This window comes from Haemaphysalis longicornis, unplaced genomic scaffold (assembly GCF_048455015.1).
Source record: "Haemaphysalis longicornis isolate Haplotype H1 unplaced genomic scaffold, Haemaphysalis longicornis Haplotype H1 scaffold_7, whole genome shotgun sequence".
Classification (NCBI taxonomy): domain Eukaryota; kingdom Metazoa; phylum Arthropoda; class Arachnida; order Ixodida; family Ixodidae; genus Haemaphysalis; species Haemaphysalis longicornis.
In genome coordinates, this window is record NW_027526422.1 from 174,521,780 (window position 1) to 174,545,815 (window position 24,036).

At 46.6% G+C, this 24,036-nt stretch overlaps 1 long non-coding RNA gene across 1 annotated transcript in view; it reads right to left on the minus strand.

The window, feature by feature from the left end:
• The window catches only part of LOC144145542 (uncharacterized), a 164,217-nt gene that overhangs the window by 7,860 nt on the left and 132,321 nt on the right, over window positions 1–24,036 (minus strand). The gene's annotated exons all lie outside the window — the stretch shown is intronic.

Genomic DNA, 24,036 nt, shown 5'->3' on the forward strand with positions numbered 1-24,036 from the left:
GTGGCGTCGGACTTCTGTATCGCCCTTAACAATTTTCTCCGCACCATTTCATCTCAAATGCATGGTTGTTACCATGGCTGATATTACTAATCATATCTTAGACGATGGCAATCCTCTATGCATTGATTACAGCAACTGATTTTTTTATTTGGCTCCGAATTGTATTCGCTCTCTTCACTAGATGTGTCACTGGCAGAATAATTGGTCAGATATCTTCAAACTTCTTATCACCCAAACACTGTGGCGTTGCAGATGTTAGAATCACTGATCATTACCCAATTTTCTTAAGTCATACGTGTCTCCTTGCGAGCTCAAGTTGGTCATTTAAAACAGGGATAACTGATAAGGAACAGTTCATTACCCGTGTAAGTGACGTCAATTGGTCCAATATATTAACATTGAACGATGCGAATCATGCGGTTGATCAGTTTCTATTGATAATTAATAAATGTCTCAACCAGTATTTTGTTGCTACAAAGTGCCAAAAAATATTTACTGCTCCTCATAATCGATGGTTAACGACTAGTCTACTTGAAGAAGTGTGAAAAGATAATTTTTATAAAAATACTTGAAAGCAACCGCATAATATCAAACTCAGACCCCGCTAAACCAAGTATTGCAATGTACTAAACAAACTGTTGAAAGAAGCAAAACAAAACATTATGAAGCAAAAATTGAGCAACCCTGTTCTGATGTAACGAAACAATGTTAATTAGTTAACTTATTACTAAATTATGTTCAAGAGGCGCCTATCTCTGAGCTTCAGTCATCAGGGTCTGTATACATTCACCCGTTATTTATCATCTACGCGCTGAACGAATATTTTTGTTCTAGCCTAGCATTCTCGTTAGCAATTCTCTAGCAGCACCACCACCATTCCTTAGACTTATTTTTCATGTCTATAACTAGCCCGGATGAAGTCATCAACCCTATAAGAGTGACGAAAAATACACGTAGAGGCCTCGACCAAATTAACCCTTGTGAAGTGAAATGAATAGTTCACCAGATGAATGAACCATTTGATAACATTATTAATCTTGTTTTCATTACTGGTGTAATTCCGGCACCGCTAAAAAGAGCGAAAGTCACAGCGGTATTTAAAATTGGACCAAACTTTAATCTCTATTTATAGACCAATTTCAATCCTTTCATTTTAGAAATACAATCGGCAAATGTATTGATCGGCCCTTAAACAACTGGTTTTGAAAGTTCATAAAGCCCCTAGAAACACCAGTTCGGCTTCCACGTTGGTCATTCCACCAATCTTGCTTTAATGTCTTTCCATGACAAAATTAAATATGCAATTGGAACAGGGAAATATTGTGGAGCGATTTTTATTAATGTAAAAAAAGCTTTCGATTCTATAAATGACAGTATCCTCTTTCATAACCTAGCTGCAATAGGGGTGGTAGGTCCTGCTCTGTCACTAATTTAAGGCTAATTATCTCATGGAAGACAAGCAGTCTGCGCCTCGCAAAATCTTTACAACTTTAAAACCACAAACATATGCGTGCCCCAGGGCTCAATACTTGGTCCTCTCTTTTTCTTGATCTAGATCAATGATCTGCCTAATTTTGTTTCCAACTCCGAGCTGTTCGTGTACAGAGAGAGAGAGAGACAGAGAGAGTAAGCTTTATTGCTAGCAAAAGAGTAGCGATGGAGCTTTTTTAGCCAAGTCGGAGTGGTCCCTTATTCACAGGTTCCCATATGGTTCCCGAGCCTCCTGCTTCTGTGGATCAGCCGAAGTTGGTTTTCCAGGGCGGGGCTGGTCTCCAAGATCTCCCATCGCTCATCCTCTGTGCTGAAGGAGTCTACAAGAATTGGGGGGGACTTGAGGTTTGTGCATTCTCCTATGGCGTGTTTCAGAGTGCCTGGATTAGATCATGTGTCATTCTTTTGCGTATCTAATTGGGAACATGCGGTTGAGGAGTAAAGGGTGTGGGAAAGAAGCTGCCTCTATATGTCGATATACTGATTGTTCTTCCCTGTATAGTTTAGGATGAGGGCGCAGGAGGCTTCCTCGGTTCTCCCTGTAATATTTGAGGATTTCTGCATATTTCGTTATTGGGTGCATCCCTTCTTCCGTTTCTCTGTGGCCCGGAGGTTTTAGTCTCGGTCCTGTCGATGGGCAAATTCGTTGCCCTCGATCGAGGAAGGCGCAGGGACCCAAATGAGTTCAATTCTTGTTTCCGGGGGTTTCCCGTTTGTCATGCTTTTGGCGGCACTTTCTGAGATTCATCCTGTTCTGTATCTGTTGTAGGCTTTATTCGAGTGCGTGATAATGGTCGCTGTACCAGGTTGTGGTAGCGCCAGGGCTATGCGGCCTTTTCTGCTTCCTCTGGCTCCGTGCTGTATAATGATGCACAATTCGCTACTTCATTCCTTGTGGTCACTATTATCGTAGCTTTCTTGGAGAATTTCGGTAGGGCAGCATCAGGGCGGAGTATTCCCTAATGTCTCTTTTCTTCCAACAGCTTGTTAATTGCTTTAACTCTCGCCTCCCTTCTTCCTTCCTCTCTGTGGGGTCCATGTTCTTTGGGGTTCTTTGGTCTCGATTTGTGAAGCCCATCGTTCTGGTAGTTGTCGCTCCGTGACTTGTGGCGTTTCTTGCAATCCTATCGTATTATGTACAGCCCTTCCGGCTTCCGTTTTGCTGAGGCGAACTCGTTGATTCGAAAGGTGGGCTTCTACTAGCTCGTCAAGCGTGTAGTGGACAGCCATACGCAGAATTCGCGCTGTATACATGTACGATACTACCATATTAGCTACTGACGAATGCAATAATTTCCTGATATAAAACTTACCTCTGACATTAACAACATTTTGGTATGGTGTGGCCAAAAGTGCTTGCCTATAAACGCATTTAAAACAATGTTCATGATCTTCCATTCCAGTTAGCCGCACCTTACACATGAACCAATAATACCTATTAGCCATGATGCTATTCAAGTAGTCAACCAATGCGTGTTTCTTTCAGATGTTCTTGATAGTCATTTCAAATATACTCAGTACATTTATTATTTAAGAAAAATTTGCTCATGGCATCAGGATATTACTCAAAGAACGCTGTTTTTATGTATCCACGTCATTCTCCCTTTACTATGCTTTTATTCATAGCCATTTTACGTACTTCCTATCTTCATGGCGTAACACGTACGCCACTCATTGATGCCGTTACAACATATCCAAAATCAGGCCATTCTTATATAAACTTTTATTCCATTCCGCACCCATGGTTCGGAATTGCTTCAGCATTTGAGTGTATTATCTACCAATCAATTATTCAAATATAACCTTACAATCCTAAGTTATAACATAACATGGTACCATTAAATTGTTTCACTCGATCAAGCCTTGTTGACCTAAATTCAAATAGGTTTGCCTCTTATTATAATTTGCTGTTGCCAATTGCACACTATAATTATGGAAAACAAATTGCCCACTTTGCCACACTTGTGTTTTGATATTTCCTTCCAACTAACGTTAAACTCTCTACGTCATTGCCTGTACCTAAAACAGGTCTTCTTGAATTTTATCGCAGTCGTAACCATATTCCCTCTTTTTATTGTCAATATGCAACTGCTTGTCTTATGTTACGCTTGACTATGTGTTAATTTTGCTGATTTGTCTCACCTACAGCCAACACTTCACGCACCACTGTCTATAAGCCTGCTTACAGGAGGTCACCTTTCAGCCCTTGGCACTGGGACCTCGTTCTGTATTGTCACTCATGTATAGATTATCAATGAAGCAATAAGTCTGATGGAAGTGTGGCTGGTTTTACGTCTCTGGCATCGGACACGGCACGCATTGAGCTACTGTGTAAAACACAGATGAAGCGACAATGGCGGGCAGAACAGTCGGCCGAGTTGGCGGAGGAGCGTTCACGTTGCAGTGTAAAACACCGGCTGCAGTATATTCTGGAATGGGTAGGCCGCGGGTCGTAAATCTATCCAACTAACAGGCAGCTTGCTATCAGTGACGCCGTGAGCAGGAACGAGAACAAAAGAAAGCACAAACATGCAGCGTATAGGTCTGTGAGATCAGAAAAAAATTTATAGTGATCACGAGTGCGCCGTTTGTCCGATGGATTTCGGTGTCATCCTATGATGACAATATTTATAAAGCCATTTTTAAATTTATCAGACTGGCAAATCATAATAATGCGGCAAATTCGACTGGTTTCCAATTCGAGCACCCGTGCCACAAAAAAAAATTGGCAATATTTCTACATTTATTTTAAATGGATTCCGCAACATTTCCGATAAACGCTTCCAATCTTTCCTTGGCATCCGGAAGCAGTGTTAAAGCTTTAGTTATCGCCAGCACGGAGTGGCACTGCGTGATGTGCTCGTCACAACAGTCAAACCTTCCCATTCTGGTTCGCTTTTGTGGCTTTTTTTAGAGTGGCTATCGATTGCGTTCATTGCTTCAACTTAAAGAAGGACGGCCAATACCCCCTACACCGCTCTAATGACGTACTGCTAGCGGTAGAAGAACCCCAATACCGCGAAAAGAGAAAATTTTTTAAAGCAAGTTTTATATTATTTATTGGCCATAGACGAACACGTTTTGGCTGGGGGACTTTGCGACCGCACAATATAAGTACTCGATGTGTTAATTGACCGGGTTCTGCAAGCATTTTACATTTCATAAACGTTTTAAAAAGTTGTTGCAGAGATTTTTAAGGAACAACCTACTGTTGGACAATGGCATAATTTGTTCTTCATTTCGTAGATGTAAAAGGTTTAGCGGTTCCGATATCCGAACTGATACAGCTACTGCTTTGCCGACCCCCACAGGGACGAAAAAGCAACTCTTTTTTATGTTTTGGCATGTTCTTGTCGTCTCCTGTATGTGAAAATATCAGAATGTTGTGGGTGTAGTCAATATTTATCTGTCTTGAAAATACATTTCTTACATACAAAAGAATTGATTGCTATATTAGGTACTGATGATCCTGGAAATCTTACCAAAGAGCCTAAGCTGTTAACTACGCGCCTTGCTAGTCTACTGGAGATAAGAGCAATGACCTTGCGGCCACACGAATGTCGTTGTGTTATGGTATCCTGAGATACGAGCGATCATTGACCAATATTTTTTTCTACTGCTGTCTTCTGCTACAAATAAACATCTATAAATACGAACGGGTATATTTCCGACGGATAATTTACAACGTACCTCTAGGAGTTTTCCTGTGCTCGATGGCATCGCCGTACTCGAACCCTGTTTATCTACGGCGTGACGACGAGAACGCCTATGATGTTTTTTCGATGGAATATTAAAGTACTTTCCTTGCTGCTTTTCGTCTGGAAAAATGCACTCCGAACTAAACGAACATATTTCGCAAGTTGTGAATAACCTCTCTCCACTACCCGCGAATAAAAACCAATAATAAAATATACCATGCGTTTTTAAAAAATCGCGATGCAGAATTGTTCGCGTAATATGCAAAGTTGCGAAATGTCTTGACGTAGGATCTTAAGAGAAAGAGGGAACAATATTTCCGCATTTGGTAGCAACCCAAGAAAAGTGTGGGCGAAGTCAAGAAGCTAACCAGGAATGCCGAAACACACAGCATATTAACAGTAATTACACTAGACTATAGGATTGTACGTGGGCAGGCCTCAGCCGAAGCTATGAATGTGTAGTTCGTAAACGCAGGATATTACAATAGTAGCTGAAACAATAACAGAGATGCGGAAATTACGTCCCTTGCCACAATAAATACCCAGTAATTTTTATTCCTACTGGTTCTATCCCGTTCTATCAAATATACAGCCTTTTCTACCTCGTTTTATCAGATTGCATCAAAGATTGAATCTTTGGTATGGAAGGAGGAAGCAGATGCTATAGCAGCACTTTATGAGATCTGACTGTTCGGGATAAAGACAGTAGGCTCCTTTATTTACGAAGTTCTTGAATATATATTGTAGCGAGGAACAAACTCAAGAAATGATGTTGGCGGTAAAAGGACAAACATATTTATTAAAAGGCGAACTTGTCCCTCAATAAAATGAACGCCCTAATGCCGCTGCCACCGAGCTCTCTCTCGCGCCCCCGCGTGTCTTCTTTCTTCTTCTTAAGCACGTGGAATAGTTGGTTGGGCGCTGTTTGTTGGTTAGTTGCTCCAGGAGGCATCCTTTCATTCTTTTGTTCTTTGTTGCCGGTCGCGTGCAACAGGCCATGCCGTGACAAAATTAAACATACCTTGGTCCATGGGTGCTTTGGCTCCGGCTTGATGCCTCCCAATCAGCGAATGTGCATTAGCGCTGACTAAACGACCACTAACACCGAGCGCCAGACTTTGGGACGCCTCATCTGACACCCAGATGATACAAATCGGGCCTCGAAACCCCAGATCGTCGGCCACGAAAAATAGCCAGCGCGCAGTGGCCGCTAGGCCTACATTGTAGGCCTAGCTCTTTGGAACAACAACCGAGCCGCAGCCGTGTGACCATGTACGATGAGCTCTCACAGCCCGCACCCCAGGTCGCCGACACGGAATTCGATCATCTCAGTGGACGCACCATTTACCCTGACAACCCGTGGATCCACAACATCAAACAACGCAAGCCAACCAACTCCCCGGCCGCGCAAAAAAGCTCGATCGCCCATGTAAACCGACCACCTGCCACGCCGCCCTCCAAGACGGCGGCCCGTGATCTCCCACCAAGACTCCCAACAAGCAACTACACGATCATCTACCGACTGCGCTCGGGGCTCAACCTCGGTCGTCTGACCACCATACCACTCGCGGATGCTTTTGCAGCCAAATGTGAGCTCGACCGTCCTTCCATAAGAACGTTACCCTCCCTGTGCAACCGACTAAGAATGTAATCGTCGCAAGTACGCCCGACCCTGACCTTGCCATCTCTCTCAGCAACATACAAACGCTTCAGATCTTAACAGGACTTTGCGAATTTGCCACATATATGAAGCCTCCACCCGGCACCAGCCTGGGTGTCATGCATTGTCGGGAAGCCACCATTACCAACTAAACCTCCGCGACTAGGAAACAAAGAGGCCCTCATCCACGCACGATTCGTGGGCCAGACCCGATCGGTGCTTCTGACTTTCTATGGTAACCACGTGCCCTTCTACGCAAAGGTGGACAGCGTCCTCCTGCGTTGCTGAGCATTTCGCCGGTGTGTGGAAGTTGGCCGCGTGTGTGGTAAACTTGGCATCGCATGGACGTGTGTCCCCAACCTGAAGACTCCGAGTGCCCACACTTCGGCAAATCCTCTACAGCCAAGGACCATGCGTTCCAACCAAACTGCAAGCTGTGCTCAAAACCGCTCACTACAGTGGGTTAGGACTGCCCGTGCCACTTCCTGCCAACCGTGCCGACCAACAAGAAAAACCCTCTCGCCGACAATCAGGTAACCTGGTCAGCTGTAGCTGCGGGCTCTCCTACCGCTCCAGCGCGAAACGCCCAATTTCCCCCCACTCCCTGCCTCGTCTCACTAACTCCCACTCTCACGCCCCGTCCTACAACCACTCCGCGATCTCATCAAGCAACTGCAGGAAAAATCGCTAAACTTTTCAGCCGAGTTAAGGGACTGGAAGCGAAACGCGCAGAACCACCTAATCCACCCCACGGGCTACCGATGCTCCCACTCCCTTTACGAGAGCCCAAGTAGAAGAAATTGCGAACACGCAACTCACAGCCCGCATGATCCCATATGTCAAGCAGTATATCAAAAAATTCATTGCATCCTTCCCTAAAATTATCACGGAGGCGGCCGACGCCACCCTCCGTCTTCTCACGGAGCGATTCTCCGCCCTTGAGCAGACTCTTCTCCTCGAGGAGCCACCCCAAGCCAAAAAACAAAAAGCACAAAATGACCCATAGGCACACGGTGCAACCCCCTGTAATTATATTCCAGTGGAACTGTCGATCATTTAAAGGCAAAAAAGCCGCCCTTGAACTCTTAACAGCCACCAACCCCGCGGATGTACTGGCACTACAAGAAACGGACAACCCCTCACCCACGCTGCGCGACTAAAACCCCTACACCAACCCACCGCACCAACGGACGGCAATATTTGTCAAGCTTACCCTTCCGGCCCAAGTGATACCCATGGCGTCCCTATCGACCACATTTTAGTAGAACTCATCCCTCACGACAAGCGAAAAAAAAGCCCCTTTATCGTGAACCTGTACAGCTCCCACCCAGCCTCTCATGGCCATAGAACAGCTATTTCGTACAGTGGCCCTACTCACCGGAAACAATCAGTGCATACTCCTCGGGAATTTGAACGCGCCGCACGTTACGTGTGGATATTCTCACGCAATAAAGAAAGAAAGGGCTCTCCTTCACGCTAAGCAAAAGTATCATTTCATCTTGCAAAATGACCTCACCGAGGCTACACGGCTCGGCAACAGCGTAACGCCGGATTCCATTCCGGATCTCGCGTTTAGAGGACATCTCCCACTAATATACTGGGAACGGAAGCCGGACACCTGGTAAGGCGGCCACTTCATAATTGCCCTATGTGTCTCCAATCATGCGTCCCGCCACTGCACTGGAGTGGCACGACTAACTGATTGGGAGCCCCTCCGGAAAGCCCCCTTCCATCTATACTACCTACGGAAGACATTCAAGAATGTACTCAAGAGCTGGTCTACCTACAACAGACTTACACCAAGAACATCATACTCCCACAGGATCTCTCAGCAGCCGATACCCACCTTGACCACCGGTGGGAAGCCCGCCGTGACTTACTCAAGCGGTGGCGTCGCAACAAGCAGAACCGCTCACTCAAACGCCGCATCGCAAAACTAACACAAGAGGCGCTCACGTACACCCAACATCTCCAAAACCAAAACTGGCGCACATTTTGCGACCAACTGAACGGATCCCTCACAACAAAGAAAGCATGGAACATATTTCGGCACCTGTTGGGCAATACGCCATCCAAAACCACCATTACTCAACACATCACCCGCCTCATTCACAATCACTCTCAACCCCCGGACCAGCTGCTTTCCTCTGTTCAAAAGAAGCTTTTTGACTCCTTGCTACCTCTGTCCATCGCTTTCCACCCTGATTACCATGGGGCTCCAAACCCCCACCTTGATGAGCCATACAAACGGGAGGAACTCTTACAAGCGCTCGCAAGGTTAACACGCCATTCGGCGCCGGGGCACGACCAAATTACACAGAAGCTGCTTCGGAACCTGAGCGACGAGCACTTGGATTCCCTCCTTGACTGCTACATCCGGCACTGGAAAGAAGGAACACCACCCTCGCAGTGAAGACACGCTATTACCTTACTGCCAAAACCAAACAAGTCCTTGGGGTTCGACAACCTACAACCCATTTCCTTAACTTCATGTGTGGGTAAACTATACGAACATTTGGTCGCTCAACGCCTTACAGAACTCCTAGAACATACTGGCCGTTTTCCGCACACCATGTTTGGCTTCCGGGCACATCTATCTGCTCAAGACGTGCAGCTACAATTGAAAGAAACAATCACTGACCACCTGTGCAAAACGAACCCAAGCTCCATAGTAGCCCTGCACAAACAAGGGGCTTTCCACAACGTAACCAAGACCGCCATCGTACAACAACTCCAAACCACGGGATGCGGAAAGGCAACTTACAAATTTGTCCGCGCCTTCCTCACCAACCAGACGGCACCCTTACACATCGGACATACAAGACAGAGAAATTCCACATACGGGCCCGGGGAATGCCCCAAGGATCAGTAATCTCCCTTTTGCTTTTTAACATCTTCCTCTTAGGCCTTCCGGCACAACTTGCACAGATACCTGACATAAATCACGCTCTATATGCTGATGATCTCTAGCTCTGGACTAACAAATGCTGCTCAGGTTACCAGCAAGGCAATTTACAGCAAGCAGTCGGCGTCATCTCGCATTATATCCGTCAGTGCGGTCTCGCATGTGCCCTATCTAAATCTGCCCTCCTCGTTCTCCGAAACAGCACTCGAGGACGACCACTGAACCCTACACCCGACCCCACACTATACATCGGCAGCCAACTGATCCCCACTGTCAAGACACTGCGCATTCTGGGGGTTCACTACCACTACGACGGCTCGGGAGCTGCATATCTCCCTAGACTACAAATTATTGTGTCACAACTAACGGCTACTGCAACTCGGTCTCCGTAACACTCTCACCGAATGGAATGGAGGCGCACATAAACAACTCGTTGCAATGATTGCAGCTCACCCCGACGGGCTTACACCTGCTGCATAACATCGGTCGACATGTAGAGCAGACACCCAATAGCCCCCAACGAATACCCACTACTCAACGCGCGAACATACGGGTGCTTCCCATTCCACCCCATATACACCCCACGTACAACATTGGACGACGACAGCATCGGACCCGCCTCCTTCTTTGAAAATACAGCAGTGATCAACTGCCCTTAACACCGACGTCACTGCCCACTCCCGACAACGAGCACACGTAACTGCCGTAGTGCCCTCTTACGCCACCACCCTCGCTGCTTCCAGCTTGCAAACAGCATCTTACGAGAACGGCAGAAGAAGCCGCTATAGCCCTGGCAATCGCTCACGCTACGACTCCAGTTGTCACGGTACTCACGTACTCTTAATCCGCCAGCCGCCGCTACGCTAAAGGCAGAGGGTCCACCCTGGCACTCCACGTCCTGTCGAAACGCCGCAATCTACACTTAACCCGCAAAATGTGAACACCGAGCCACACATCCCTCCCTGGGAACAAAGTGGCTCACGCCGCGGCCCTTGATCTTCTTACCCGGGTTCTCCCAGACGAGGCCTGCCGCCCCAACCTAGACTACGGTCCCCCTGCCTTGATCCCCCCAACAAACCTACAGCGACATCCTGTACCACCACAGGGCCTCCCGACGCACTTACCCTCCTCGTAACCCTTCGCTCTCCGTTTCCGACCCCCGCATCTGGCGGAGACTTCAAACTCACACATACCACACCCACATCGCCCTCCACCGCACCTCCCCCACCTGCTTTCCACCCAACTTCTCCCGCTGCGACACTCCCAACACGACCCTACACATTGTCTGGATATGCCCACTGAACCCCCAACAACCCGATCCCCCTTCTGTAGAGCGATGGGAGAGCGTATAGCGCAGTTCCCAGCTCGAGGACCAAGAAGCCCTGATTTCTCAGGCGAAGGCGGCGGATGCCCTGCGCGGCCTACCGGAATAGGATGGCTACCCACCGCTCCTAACTCTTTCTCTCACCCTCCTCTCTCCTTTTTTCTGAATAAACGTTTTTCAACCTTGGTCCATGGTGTTTTCCCAAAAAGTTTAAAGATGTAAAAGTCACTCCTCTATTCAAGGGTGGTGACCCAGGAAACGCTTTACAAAATTTCTCAATTTATTATAAAGGACGGACTCGCGTCTTTCTTTGATAGACGCGGTATTACAAAGAACAGCCAACACGGTTTTAGAAAATGGTGCTCAAATAAGGAGTTCCTTCTAATCAGAGATACACTAATTGCTAAGCTAAAAAATCAAAATACACCTTTGGACTGTTTTTTTTTGTGATTAAGAACGTATTTTGCTCCCTATAGCATAACGTGCCGCTTAAAAAGTTGTTTATTTATGGCGCACGTGGAATTGTCCTTGAACTTACTTCGCCCTATTGACATATATTTTACTATGGTGTGTATGTTGATGACACAATGTCTTCCAAATGAATCATCGGGCACCCTAGGGCTCGATTTTAGGATGGCTTCTCTTCGATAGTAATCTAAGCGATATTATTTCGAAACCACATTCAACACAATTGGTATTGTATGCAGAGGATACCACCGTTCATTTTTCTGGTCAAACAAAGTTTATTGACTTGAAAGCTGCGTTAAGGATTCCATGCCACGGCTGTCAAAGTGGCTGAAAAACAACAACATAAAACTGAATACAAACAAAAACACGAACATCATATTTTCCCTATAAATAAATCGTTGCGTACCACTTCTAACGGTACGTTAAATAATAAACGTCTTTAGAAGGTTACATTGTCAAAGTTTCTTGTCTTGCGGTTCCGCAAAGAATTTTCGTAGAAAGCAAATGCGCAGCATTTATAGAAAGAATCCGCTTAAACTGTTGGCTCTGTTTATGAGAAAAAAAACGTTAATTCCGCTTCGGCTCAATAAAATTGCATACGAGCCTCGGTTCGGTTCTATTCGAAGCTCTGTTATTGATTATGAGTCTGGGGAACAATGAAGTCAAAAAATCATAATTAAAAATTGGCGTAGCTTACTCTAGTGGTGCATGGCTAGAGAAATTGCGGAATTTGAAGTCCAAGGCCGTTTTGCCAGTGATTCCGCTTGTATTTCACATCTAGAGAGCGGTAGCATCTTCTTCTAGAGAGTTGCACACTTCTTTGGCCGACCTGTGTTATGCGGGAGTCTAAACGATGCGCCCGGCGTTGGGTCACCAGGCACTGTTTGTCCCCCACAGGGTGACATGAAGTCGCCGCGGGAACGTACTGACGACACAGCTAGGCAAGGCTTCGATCCACCCACGCAGATGCGCGAAGTTGTGCGAGGCTCGGCGCGGCGTTCGCGCGGGGACGATCGCGCCGAAGGAGTTTCCAGCTTTTGTATTTTTTTGCTAACCCCACCGGGCCAAGCTCCAGCCTAAACAGCTCCATTGTTAATAAATTGTTCTGGAGAATAAAGTAAATGTTCTGAAAACTATTGCACAGGCTGCCAGATTCTGCCTACATGTCTGTTTTTTAAACATGAAATATTAACAGCCGACCAGCTTTGTTGCTTTAAACTGCATGAGTACGTGCAAAAAAACACAATCGTCACGCCGGGCTTTGACGGCGATTCTCATTATGCCACGCAACAAAAAAAGGCGAATGCCGATTATCAGGACAGAAATATGTGAACCACACAACTGCATAACAGACAATATTTACACCTAATAAATAAGACAATAAATACGCGGGTTTAATAGATTAGTAAAAAATGTATTGACATTTCTTGATTCGCACTATACCCATTCATACTGCTGCACGTGATCCGGATGATAAATTTTTTTTACTCTGCTATGCACGGTTACACCATATAAAAAAATTAAGAAAAAATTAAGAAGTATTGATTGACTGTGAGGTTTAACATGACGACGCAACGTAAGTGATGAGGCGCGCCGTAGTGGAGGCTCCGGATTAATTTTGACTACCTGGGGATATTTAATGTGCGCCGAGATATCGTACACACGCGCGCTTTTGCTTTTTCTATCCATCACAACTGCTGAGCACAAGGACGCGGGTTCGATTCCCGGCCGCTTATCTGATGAAGGCAAAAAGCAAAAGCGCCCGTGTGTTCGAGATTTCGGCGTGGGTTAAAGATCCCCAGGATGTCAAAATTAATTCGGAGCCCTCTGCTACGGCGCGCCTCATCATCTACGCTGCATCTGAGCGTCACAATCGATCACTGTTTCTTAATTCCTCTGAATGGTGTAACCGTGCACAGCAAAATGTTTTATGCCTTACTATGGTTATACGGTGTAGCATTAGGAAATGTGTGTACTGTTGGTGTAGCTAAATGATGCCCTTGTTTCAGAAACGTTTACTTTATAGTATAATAATTGTAAGATGGCTCGTATGTGTGGTTGGTGTAGTTTTAGTGCACAGCACTTAAGCATCCGTTGCTGTATTTTGACGGCGTCGCCGTCCCGTAAGCGAGCGAAGGAAGGGAGCACCGAAGACAGAAAAAAACGCCGAAGGAAAAAGTGACGAATGTGTGAGGGGGGGAGGGCGGTATGCGAAGGTGGCGATGCGCTACGAGATAACATAGAGGGCGAACAGTCCACCGAATGTGAGCCTGCAAGAAAGCGGAGGATGAAAGCATAGCGAAAGTGTGAGGGGGGTGACCGCAGTACGCGCAGGGCTGCCTGTTCATGAGTCCTGGGACGTCCTCCTTGTTGCGTGGCTAATCCCAACCACGTCATATTTGCGCGGGAGATTGAAACACGATTTATAACAATACATCCTCGGTGGGGGCAACGCGCTGCGAGATTACTGCAGAGTAGCATGCGCCGCCGAGTGTTCGCTGATCACAAGATCACTTCCTCAAACGCAGCTTCTATGCGCCGTAACCCAGGAGGCCGGAGTTTGCGCGGCGCACATATTTCTATTAAGGAGTATAGCAGTCACCAGCTATTTTAACAAGAAAGATTTTTGTGTCGGGGTACAGCGAGACCTCACAAACATCATATCCGTCCCGGAAAAGACAACGCCAGAAATAAGTTCATTCACGCTGCTCCGCTAGGCTTCGAGCCCACGACCACTCTGGCCTGAACGGGAGCTGTGAAACGCTCTTCCAGCTCGCCTATAAACTTCATCCTGAATAGCGAAACGGACACGCCTTATACCCTTCCATACAACATTGTCCATGCCAAAGGTGCTGCTGTCTAAGAGAGGTGAAGCGAAGTCGTGCGGCATGACGCTATTCAGCAGCGACAGTTGGCGCCTCGATAGGGCAGCTCATAGGAGCGTAAGATTGATTGATTGATTGTAGGGTTTAACGCGCCGCGCAACGCAGGCGATGAGGCGCGCTGTAGAGGAGGGCTCCAGAATAATTTTGACCACGTGGGGATCTTTAGCCAGCGCCGAAATCTCGTACACATGGGCGTTTTTGCTTTTCGCCTTCATCAGAAAAGCGGCCGCCATGACCGGGAATCGAGCCTACGACCTCGCCCTCAGCAGCACAACGCCTTAGCCACTGAGCCACCACGGCGGGTATAGCAGCGTAAGCTGTGGTGTTCATCCGCCACCTATGCTGGTCGCCCCGTGCACAATGTAGGAATAATTCTTCCCCCCTGGCCCTGTTTAAAAAAAAACTGTTGGATTAAGCGAGAACGGTAACGACTCCGACTGGCGCATGTAGCGCATCTGACTGCTTTGGGGCCACTACAGGCATGCCAGCGGGAAGAAGAGCGAGTCCACGCATTCAGGGGGGAAGCTACGAACTCTGCGGCTCGCGTTCCGCAAGCTTAGCTCGTTGCAGCGCAAGCGTCTGCTGTACACGCCACGGAGCAAAACCGAAGTGGTGGCACCTTTGCCGAAGTGACCCGCCAGCGGGACGTCACTCGCCAAGCACACCCAAAAAAATACTGCCGGCCACCAAATCATGCTCCTTTCACTGTAGCGGACCCTGACTTCACCAAACTATTTGCTGACAGCCCATTAGTGTTGGTAGGGGTTGGTAGGTAGGGAATTCTTTTTGCTATACTAAACCCCATGTGATAGGTCTGCGGCTTGCACATGACGAGGTACCTCCGCAGACGAATAAACCTATATATATAAAGCGCAGTAAACCATAGAGACCTTGCACGAATAGTTACAAGTACCCGTATATAATCCGTCCGTAACTGTACATTTGTAAACGTAAATTGAACGTAGTCATCTAAAACGTTTCATACCTGGACGTACTTGTTAACGTTTCACAGAAAACGGACGAAAGCAATGTAACATACCGAACCAAAATAAATTCCTTTAGGCGTAATCCGCAGGGAGCTCCCAGATTTTGAGGAACAGAGAGTACTTACGTAAATTTAAAGGGACACTCAAGTGAATTTGTCAATCTCCCATTTTTGCTTGCACTGCATAGACTGGCTGAAGTTAATACACTTTTCATCGTTTATGGGGGCGATCAGGCGGTGTTTATTTTATAAAGACTGAAAGAAAACTACCATGCGCGGTCTGTGGTGGTTGCACCATCAAGACGCTGTGACGTCGGGAGGATGTCAGCCCTGATTGGACCACATTCAAGATTAGCATTCAAACAAGTTTTGGTTTCGGTTCTGTAAAAAAACATGCTTGACATCCGAAGTTATCGTTGAATGGGCATTCTCGATATCTCAATAATCGTCATACCGCGCTTCTGTCATGTTGCCGCTTCTAAAATGCACACGATAAGCCTCCCAGGACGGCTTGGAATCGTAGCAATCACTACCCGAGGCCTACGCAGTGGGTGAACGCCCTCCGCATCATCGCAGACGCTCAAATTCCATGTGCTTTCCCCTCATATTTGGAGCTTGCCTAACTCATGCCTGTATCGTAAAAACTGTGTTCGCACCAGGCCAAGGGTCTGCTGATTCTGACCTGTGCCCACTGCCCGCGAGTAGTCGGTGCTTACGGCAACAGCACTCCAACGAGAACTCGCTAGCGCGTTAGTGTCAGTCTTCGCGCGTTCTGCGAACTCGTTTGTGGATCAGTGAACTTTGCTTCCAAAAAATGTTGAACTCAGTAGAGAAAACTTTGGCCGAAAACGAAAAAAAAAAATGAATGTATCCTCGGGGTTTTCGAACTTGTAACTTGGAAAATATAAGGCCTAGCATTCCAGACCACTCGGCAACGGGCTAACACTGCCTATGATGGAAATATGAGGTATAGAATGTATACCCAGTTTATACTTTTATATAGTTTTAGCATTTAGAGCAGGTTATGGGACCATTTGTTGTATAATGCTCGTGCAGTATAAGAGACTCCCAAATTTTCGCAATCTCTCACGTCTAGAACTTGCATTCCTTACACGGAAAAGCGTTTGCAGATGCGTAGTCATGCTGCTGACGGCTGTGCTTGTTAACACAGCGCAAAAAAGTGCTTCCTGCTCCCTAGTTTTGCGCTATACTGTAAAGGTTTTCGTTGCTTGTATTTCCTCACTACTTATATTCGCTTCGCTGACATTTCCCGATTTCAAGTGGCCTTTCATTTTCCTATTAGCGTTCCAGTCAGCGGAGCGTCGAATGTGCGCTTGTGCAGCGCTTGTGTGGAGCGACCGGGACTTGGAGCTTGATACAGTGTACAAACCAACAAACACAAGAAACACGCATTCTTCCATTCACAAGCGTGTCGTGGGTTAGTTTAATTTTAGCGAACGAATTGCTACGACCCGTCGTAGGCCGGCGGACTAAACGCTGCGCCGACTGACTCTGTCGGAAGATCGGCTAGCCGTGCAGAAGCGCAATCAAGCCATTTCTTTCTGACGTCACACGAAAACGCCACGGAAAATGGGCGAGGCGCTCAGTGGATAACAGCATTGTCGAATTCATTTTTCTACTGAATAAATTTACGTAAACGCACTCAGAGTGGTAGAAGCATGGCCTATGGACTCCTGACTAGAATTTGCGATAGTAATCCTGGAATATTTACAAATCTCTTTAGTGCCTCTTTAAGGGTGTTATGTGCATTTTATAAGCAACGGAACTCGGTTCAGTATTAAAACTGTAGTTTGGATCGCAATAGAGGCTTTTTATAGTCTTTAGCAACAAGACAGTCCCTCGAAATGTGTCCGGATGTGTTCTGTTATCGGAGACCGGGATTCTATAAATGAAATTATGATGTTTAACTCGCCCTAGCTACACCCGCGCTATGAGACGTGCCCTACTGGACTTCTACAGAAAACCTAGACCAAGTGCGGACTTTATTGCACCGAATTCTGGACTCACGGCCGCTTGCACAATAGGCCTCCATTTCAGAAGCGGCCGAGATTCAACGGAAACCGGGATTTTCGTTGCTCGTAACTTTGCCTTTGTTGAGGGCTGCTCCGATTCCATCCGTTTTTGTTCAAGCAGGGATGCCTGCCTCTTCAGTCATCCAAAGTGGGTGTGTGGTTTTTTCCTCTCTTTATATTGTTGTGCTCTTGATGTAGAACAATGACATTGTTTTTTCCGTGTACATGAATCAGGAAAAATTGCTTGCTTTAGTTCTTTCGGTAGGTTATATTGGGAATAGGGTTAAAACCGCACTTTAAAGTCTCGTATTTTTATTCAAATTACAACACAAAATTTCGCAAATGAAGCCAATATTTCTCCCAGACCATGCTTATATAGAAACAGGCACCACGAACAGCAACCATGGTAGCAATGCAAGGATATATTTATCGTTCTTGCTGTACTGCAAAACTTGCGCAAACCAGCAGCGCTGAGGTGAAGATCACGCTGGGGCTGTTCACCGCTGCCTTAGTGGCGCCCAATGCAATGCCGATCAGAGTTGCCACTCTTCTTGGAGAAGTTGGACCGTGTGGCATAGCCTTCGTTTGTTTACTATGGGAGGCAGTCTTGCTCCGGCAGCTGCGTCTCCTGCGTCTCCCGAAGTCTACATGCTTGGTATGATATTGTATCAATGGTAACTTATCATTTGTATTTGTTTTTGTGATGCCGTTTACTGAGTTAACGTGGGTTTAAAATAATTTAGGGGCAACCAAGTCCTCACCAGGCCTCCAGACTTCCCAGCCATTTCGTTTTGACTAGTCTGAATAGCAAAAAATAATCAAGCATGACAATTGTTCTTTCTTGCTAAAATTTGAGGTGTAACAAGCAACACAGATTTGAGGTGTAACAAGCAACACACATACTACCGGCGTACCACGGTCACCACATTCATTCATTGAACGTGACAATACAGAGGGCAAAATGTAATCATATAAGCAATGAACAATAATATCAAATGGAATAAAAGAAGTAACAAAATCCAACAATAACTAACATGAGGACATCAGTGTAGAAGAGACGTCATCATTAATCTTAGCACTCAGTAAATTTTACAACCGGATCTAAAACTTTGCTTTAGTTTAATTTTTTTTCTATTTTGTATATGGAACAAATCAGCTACATTTGGCTTTGAAAAATAACACGACCACTTGTCTACCTTCCTGCCTTAGAAATGAGGCACCTAAAGTGGCCCTTTTCGCATTTACACTCCCAGAGACGACACCATGTGGTTTTCAAAGCCGTAGTGGCACCCAAACACGAAATACTGCACAAACTTGCCGCTGGTCAGCCGCGGGTCGCAGACACTATTGATGACTTCAAGGAGCCTATTTGCCCGCTGCAGAGGGGCTGTTGTCCAGTGTGAATCCGTAATGACACCTTACTCATACCTGCTAGCTCGGCACTCAACAGAAAAACAACCCTTGATATTGGACTGCTGCTAAGTGCATGGCAATTTCGGCATGGCAAATAGTTTTAAAAATTCAGCTTATCATCTGTACATGGTTTCCTGCACGTTTAGAGACATAGAAGGGCTTTTCATAGATATTTGTAGCCTAAATCTGTGGTTCTGATCAACGGTGTCCTGGGCTGACATACACTACCCCTTCCCAACTTAGGGGGAGACGAGTGCCACATAGTCCATACTTTGTTTATTATGGTGCATGGCTTTTCTGCACTTGCAATCTTGCGTGAAAAGCAGACTATGAAACAGGTGCGATGTGTAAAAGTGAAACGCGTGTTTGTGCTATGCGGTTACACGTGTTTTTTTTTCCATTGCTAGCAAAAATGGCACAACAAAAAAAATGAGAGTGCTTTTAGCAGAAGATGTTAGGGACTCCCTAAAGTGTACTACAGAACGTGCACTAACAAATTACGGGCTAAAATATTCATAATCCGGGTGACCACGTACGACGATACAACGTAAAGACTTTTCCAATCCTTTGAAAAAAAAGTCGGGCGTGACATTCACTTTTACATCTTAATTACCTAATGTGTACGATTCGATAGGGTTACTTTCAGGCCAAAGGAGTTCATTTGTTTTATTATTTTTTCCGGTTTACTGCCAGCCTTTAGCCAGTCTGTAGCTCCGGCCTTAGGCTGGAGCTAGCAGAACAAAGAAAAGAATCGCAGAAAATACACAACATACATGCACAGATAGAATTAACATCAACAAAGTGGTTACAACAATCAGCGGAAACAAAATAAAAAATAAGGAATTGCGCCATCAACAAAGTGACCGGCAGGTCCTATCAGTATCTGCGAACCAAAATAGTCATCAGTTTAACAAAAAACAACCCTTGTGGTACCAAGCCAGACCTGTACTGATAGCATAATTAATAACATAGAAGACATGAATGGAAAGAACAGGAATGGGGTTTTCAAGAGGTCAAATATTTTAGTGCAGTTTGCCTTTATTCCGGAGTGTTGATCTTTAGCACACTTCATAGCGAATTGTCGACCGTTGAGCCCGGGATTTATTTTTAATCAAATGCCGCTACCCAAGCACTAGAAGGCAAGGTTTATCGCAAATATTTTTAATTGCAGGCAGCATCCATCCATGCCCTCTGCAGTTTTTGCGAGAAAAAGGAACTATACCTGGAACTGACCAACCTCAGGGACACAACTTGCCTGCTGCTGCTCGTGTGCTGTGGACTCAACCTGGAGTATGCTGAGCCACCAGCTACAACACGAATTTTACCACAGGTTAGAGGCTTTTTCAGCAGGCCTAGCATACTTTCTAGTTTGCCGCATATTTAGGTGCTAAGTTCAAGTGTTATCATGCTCCTAATTTGCTTGGTAAATGTTTGACATCTAGGCCAGATATGAATTTTTTTTATTTTTACAAATTTTCTTTCTTAGATATTGTGTCTGCCACGCCATTCTGTCTAGCAGCAGAGCAGGAATTTCTGAAGTTCCGATAGGCTTTCTATGAAAACTGTGAAGTGCATAAAAAAGCCCCTTGAATAACCTTGAATTCTTAATAAGGAACCTGTTTTCCTCCGAGCAAAACATTATGAGGTTCTCAGATGCAGTTGGTGTATCTGAATAAGTAGTTCATGTGTTGATATTAATCATCATCATCATCCTATCTACGCCAACTGCAGGGCAAAGGCCTCACCTATACATTTCAATTTACCCTGGTCTTGTGTGTCCAATTTATAACCGCAGTCTTCATGTTCTCATCGGCCCATCCAACTTTCTGCTGCCATGACAAGCTTGCCTTCTCTAATGATCCACTCTGTTACCCTTAATGACCACCGGTTGTGTTGCCTTCACGTGTGCAGTGTTCATATCCAACCTAAAACAGGACCTAATACATTTTCGAGGCCACTGTGTGGCAAATATCACAGGCTTGGCTCAAGGCACAAGAACTCAGATTCTGTTTAAAAAAAACGAGGACCCAGTAGCATATAGGGTGTACGAAATGGCCACTAAACTGCAAGACGGCGCTACCCTCAGCAGGGCACAGACTCCATTTGTATGGTTAAACGCTGCCACGCCGACACCGCATTTTCGTACGCGAAGCAGAATAGGCGGCTTGGTGTTTGCAAAAACAATTCTGTGGGTGGCGCCTTGTTTTCTGCGTGATTCGTGGGTTTTCATATGCCTTGTCGTAACGAGTAGCCGGCTTCTTCCGTCGCTTCGGGATGCCGGACTGCGCTATTCATGCTCCCTACAACCGAGTGCCTGAAATAGGCCGCATGAGAACATGAACACGCCAGATTTTCGACTGTTTCAAAGCAAAGGTTTGGGTACTGCTCAAAAACGGTATGACGGCATGCAACGAATTAAAAAAAGAAAATGATGATGAGGCGAAATACCACCAAATCTGCGGTGCACTTATAATTGCGGGTGAGGACGATGGAATGTTGACACTGTCATCTCACGCCGCGTCACAACCATGAAACCCTAATTAGTGCTTGCAACTTTCAATATTCATTTTACCCAGTGTACTTTAGAGAATATTAAGACCAATTGGGGCACTCAGGATCAACCTCGGCTGTTTTGAATGCTTTGAAGTGAACCTGCAGTGCAAGACCACTGGTAATTGTGGGCTTCCAACTATTTATTCACCTTCAAGTGTGCCTTAATGAACAAGACTGTTCCTTGGCTTGTTCGGTTTTTAATTTTCACTTTGTGTACATAAGAAAAAACAACACTTAGCTAGCATCGGCCTAATCATCCTTTGCCGAAATCAGCGAATTTGCACCGGCGCACTTAATTATAATGCATACACACCTCACAAGCATTACAACCTAGACCATCTGTATAATCGCTTAACATGGTTGCAAGTCCAGGTTTGGGAACGGTAACGCGTTCAATGCATCCGTATACTGTCGCCAGAGCTCCTCAACATCTCTTACACTTCATAAGCGTGCAGCCCGCCTTGGTGACATGGTAACATGTGTGGCTCGGCGCACATGCCACTACCAGATACAATATTGTCGCAAGCTTTGGTAGAATAGTTTTATAAACTCTAGCCATGGTTGTTTGGAGCAATGCAAGAAATAAGGAAACAGACGCCCAGGGATGACACTGAGCTAGCGCGAAACGAATCACTTTATCGACCGCACTTCTCGCGCACCTCTCCAACCACACAAACGGAATCGGCTCCACTGTGTTGATGAGTGGCCAGTGCATCCACCATAGAAAATACAGTACAGCATGGACGCGGTGACTAACAAGGCACTTAAGAATCTCCACGACGCGGCCATAGAAGCACTCACATACTTCCTTAACAAATGTTAGCGCACCGGACGGCTTCCTAAGCAGTGGAAGACAACCAAGATGATTCTCATTCCGAAGCCTTGCAAACCACCCAAGAGAGAGAACCTCCCACCGATCTCGCTCACTTCGTGCGTGGGAAAGGTCCTCGAGCACGTCCTCATGAATAGGTGCAGCATTACTTGGAACACTCTGAACTCTACCCGAACTCCATCATCGGGTTTCGGAACAACCGTGGAACACAAAACGCAATGATCCTACTGAAGCACGAAATCATCGGCTACGCAAGGGGCCCCAGGGACAAGAGCAATACCTGGAGTCGACCTCCAGGGCGCATTTGACAAAGTCCGCCACTGCAAATCCTAGCCCAAGTCTCCCAGCTCAACACTGGTAGTCGGACGTACGGTTACATCAGACGTCCTCACGAGCCGGACTACGAAAATTTGCGCGGGCGACCTTCAACTCCAAGAGAAGCAGCTCGGCAGCGTCGGCACTCCCAGGGATCGGTGATCTCCCCGCTAGTCTGCAACCTCGTGATGATCCGCAGGGCCAACCGCCTTGCGGGAGTAGCGCACGTCAGACACCATCTACGCCGATGACGTGACGTTATGGGTCACAGGAGGGAGCGACGGTCACATAGAAACAACGCTGTAGGAAGCAGTCAGCGGCATCGAGGAGCAACTGCGCGGGTCCGGTCTCGGCTGCTCCCCATCGACGTCAGAACTGGTCGTGCTCCGGCGGAAGGGAGCAGGGAGGAAAAGAAGAAATATGGGAGTCACATACGAACGCCCTGGATAACGATTCGTACGGAAGGAGGACACGTCATACCGGAGGTCGACAACACACGAGTGCTCGGACTGCTTGTTGAGCGCTATCTCGTCAACGGCACGATGGTCACCAAAATTGCAACTAAGGCGGCCGCAGCAATGCGCCTCATCAGAAGGGTATCTCACAGGATGGTATCTCACAATTAAAGCGAAAAGCCTCACTCGCCTCGTCCAATCCTTTGTAATCAGCCACATAGCTTATATGGCCTCCTTCTACAAATGGCAGCCGTGCGAGCGCACCAAAATTGACGCCACCATACTTAAGGCATAAAAGGCAGCGCTTGGGCGGTCTTGTATAGACAATTACAGACGGGATCACTGCTCACCCCGGTGCTTGCCAAACACAATTGCCCTAGTGTGTACGACAGTGATGTGTGTAGTCTGTGCTCAAAGAAACGATCCACAACAGCTCACATACTTTGGGACTGTTGTGTAATTCCGCGAGAGGCCATCGAGAAGACGGCGATCCCACCGCAGCTGGAGGCCGTGACGAGGAGCCATGACTACGACACACAACTCAAGGCCGTCCAGCAGGACTCGGCAGCCCTTGAGGAGCAGCGACCGGGCGAAGCTGCGGGGAAAGAGGGCGCTAGCCTTCCTCGACCGGTGGACGGAGCTCGTGCGCGGACCTCAAGGGACGCCCGGGACGAGGCCGAGGCCACGTCACTGTGACAGCACCCCCTCCCCCATGTGGAGGGAGCCTAACCGAACTGCAGGCGACAGAATAAAGTTGTTCCCTCTCTCTCGGAATCTAAGTAGCATGGAAAAAATCCATTGTGCCTGTCCTTTTTTCCGGTAGCTGTTCAACGAGAACCCACCATCGGCCGCAAGTAAAGAGGCAGCGAAAGGATGCACGCTAACGTGCACTCGAAGGTGACGGAGTTCGTGCAAAGGGTGCGGACTAGTGACTCAAGCTGCAGCGGCAGCTTTTTTACTTTTATATGATGGTTCTTTTGGCAGCCATTCTTAACTTTGTGCTTTTACAAATCTTATAA